Source organism: Eucalyptus grandis, chromosome 6 (assembly GCF_016545825.1).
Source record: "Eucalyptus grandis isolate ANBG69807.140 chromosome 6, ASM1654582v1, whole genome shotgun sequence".
Taxonomy (NCBI): domain Eukaryota; kingdom Viridiplantae; phylum Streptophyta; class Magnoliopsida; order Myrtales; family Myrtaceae; genus Eucalyptus; species Eucalyptus grandis.
Genome location: NC_052617.1, coordinates 14,365,812 through 14,369,047, shown reverse-complemented (window position 1 = coordinate 14,369,047; position 3,236 = coordinate 14,365,812). Strand labels below are relative to the sequence as shown.

At 39.3% G+C, this 3,236-nt stretch overlaps 1 long non-coding RNA gene across 2 annotated transcripts; it reads left to right on the top strand.

The window, feature by feature from the left end:
* The first annotated feature begins 859 nt into the window (after window positions 1-859).
* On the top strand, window positions 860-3,236 carry LOC120294753. Of its 2 annotated transcripts, XR_005552052.1 has the most exons (4): window positions 860-1,003; window positions 1,553-1,687; window positions 1,964-2,082; window positions 3,179-3,236. It is a non-coding gene; the product is annotated as an uncharacterized LOC120294753 (long non-coding RNA). The 2 variants fall into 2 exon arrangements; XR_005552051.1 differs by lacking the exon at window positions 3,179-3,236 and having other exon boundaries at window positions 1,964-2,367.

The window sequence follows — 3,236 nt, the reverse complement described above, 5'->3', positions numbered from 1 at the left end:
AAGAAATATAAAACTCATATCAACGTAAATATACCTTGCATTTCCAATAGGCATACTAAATTGAACATGAAAATATCAATTTCAATGATACATATGTATTTAAAGGCATGCACATGTAATTACATATGAGATTCCAGCCTAGACTAAATATATAGAATTATCTTAGGATAATTATCAAAATCTGTAAAATATATTACATTAATGTTTCAATTTAGCCATAACATGATAGGCAAGGCTAGCCTCACCGGCCAAGGACAAGGCCACCTTCGCCATGGCTAGCAAAGGCTCCATGGCCCTCACATGCAATCGCCAGGGCTTCATGACCCTGCCTAGTGGCCAACAAGCTCTAATGACCTCCCCAACCATAGTAGAGAGAGAGAGAGAGAGAAGAAGAAGAAGAAGTAAAGGAAAACAATTAATGAAATGTGAAAATATTAAAAATTAAAAATTATCCATACGCCGATCATACCACATAGCACGGCCAAAGCATTCAAGCCAGCAATTTTTGGTAAAATTGATTAGATGAACTCAATTGGTAAAACGTGAAAATGTCTAAAATTAATTGACATAAGTGCAATAAGTTTGGAACTTTTATGGTAACTTTCATGAATTATCTTAGTTGTCGATGTAAGCCACACATCTCGACAAGATGAAAGGGTTGAGATCGTGTCAATTGTGCATATCTTGCATAGACATGTTATAAAATTATGTATAATCTACCCGGGATTTGGCGGAACCACGGAAAGTAATTTTATAGGTTGCAAGGATAAGTGTTCTAAGGACTAGCTATTGGCAGAGAAATTGTAGCATACATCACAACTGTGAAAAGTTTTGGCGGAGGTGGTTGATAGAGGAGAGAATGGCGCCGAGCGTGGAAACCAACGGCCTCAATTTCACGAACCCAGAGATCGATGGCCATCCTCCCCTCGGGTTTGAACCCTCATCGACTACTTGTCGCTCACGCTCGATTCCAGCGATCGCCGTCTTCTCATTGGGTCCAATGGTACAGGCTCTTTTCAACTCAAACCATGCATTCTTTTGCCAAAATGTTGTTCTGGGTGTCTCTGTATCTAGTAGTCGACAAGTATATGGCGATCTCATCTTGTTAAAAAGGCGTGCATCTTGGTTACCTTGTTGAATTGGCTTGTTGGTGAAGCTGCTTTATCACATAGAATTTGAGTTTGGTGGTTGAAGTATTTGGATTTCAGTAGCTGGAGATGGTGATTTGATTTCAGGAGAAAGTTGGGTTTATTTTTAAAGAGGGTGGAATGAACGATTTCTCATGCAAAATGTTGTCGATATTCGTTGGGACATTGGAAGATTGGGGCGTTGTTTTTTAAATGGTTATTCGGAGAGAGTGTGTATTTTGGCAAAATTAAATCATGGGCACTTGCAATTTTCTCGTTCAAGAATAGTAATGTAAAGAATCCAAAGAACCACATGACATTCTCATTTGAAGCAGTGCTTGTAACCCTGAATCGGGATATATGCTTTTAGTCATTTATGTGAATTCCTTACTGCTTTGCTTGTCGTCGGGCGATGCTTGTAACAGGTAAGACTACTACATTGAAGATTATTAGGAGGGAAGCATATAGTGGAGCCTCACATGGTCCGCGTGCTTGGAAGATTGGCATTCCATGACACTGCATTGACATCTTCTGGGGATCTCTATTACCTTGGAGGAAAGGTGAGTTATATTCTGTCCTGATCTCATTGTCGGACTGCACACTTCGTTGTGATACTGTGTTTGCATTGATGGTGACTCTGAAAAGTTGTTGCTTTTTATTGTGATATATGTTCTCTTCTGCTTTTTCTAATGAGTCGTATGCTACAGCTCGGCATTCTGCGATTGGTGATTAAGGAAGAGATTAAGTCTGTTGTAATTATCTTCCTTCTCCAGTAAACTATACAATTCCTGATGTAATTGTTCCTTGTTTCCTTTTTTGCCCTTTTCATTCCGCAGTGGAGGCCAAAAGTTGCTTTTGCGGGCTTTGAAGTTCCTAAACAAAGGGTGTCTCTGCTGAGAAAATGATATTTGGGGTGGCAAGAATAGATCCACAAAGAAGAGCTGAGCTAATCAAGGTGAAACAATAACTTTCGGGACATAAAATGATTTGAGAACAGCTTTTATTTTTTTCACCAAAAAAATGCTGAATTTTGAAGTATATACCAAAGGGAAAACTTTAAATAAAAGCTTGAAATATGATAATTTTTTTCAAGAAAGGGCATGAAGTATATATTGTTTTAAATAAGGGCATGAAATGATCAACACGATCTTAAATAAAGGCTTCAGTGAACACACGCATCTCGCAGACACTTTTGAAGTTACTATTAAGGGCATTTTAGTCCAAGGATTTCTTTTCTTTATTCTTTCTCTGTTCATCTTCTTTCTTCTTCCTACAACCGACTCTCTAGTTCATCTTCTTCCTTTCCCTCCTTTTCTTCTTCCTTAGCATGCTGAACTAAACTCCTTCACCTCGTTCACCTCGGACAAAAGCACAAAGCAAAATCAATATCCGGGCTGGTTCAAATCGATTAGTAGAAAGAGTCTCAACTGAACAGTTAATATGAACAAGACAGAAGGAAGAATTATCAACGGGTCGAAAATGATTATGTCCCTTTGTGCTTACAACCAAAGATCGATATGAACCAAGAGAAGCAAAAATTGAAATTCTCAACCATTTCGAGTCAAACATGGATTGGAACGGAGACAAAGAATTACGTCCTATTGTGCTTACAACCAAACAAAAATAAAATAAAATAAACGTATGGACTTGAAATTCGCTGTAAATTAAAGAGGTGAAGGAGAATTGTTTGTTTATATAGGATGGGATGTTGTGGGAGGTGGGAAAATTCTGTAAAAAGATGTTTATGGCCTCCTCTCGATGAGGATCGCTCTTCCTCACGTGCACACTCACACATGAGTCCTTCCTATCGCCTTCCCTAGCTCTCACCACCTAAAGCATCGACTGCTCGCCACCACTCCGGTACATTCTCCGCGGAAACGTGATGGAGCTGAGTGACGAACGACTCATGGGGTTTCACTGGCAAACTAGGGCTTCCGGTTCCATGGGAGGACTGACTAGGTTCTTCTTGAAGGAGTCGGGGAGGTTTTGTACGTGATTGCCTTCTCTTGCAAATATAGTTGGTGTGATTTTTCATTTTTCTTTCATTTTAGGAAAAAAGTTAAGCACCAGGTGAAAGCAGGAAAAGATCAACCGAAGAGACGATGAAGG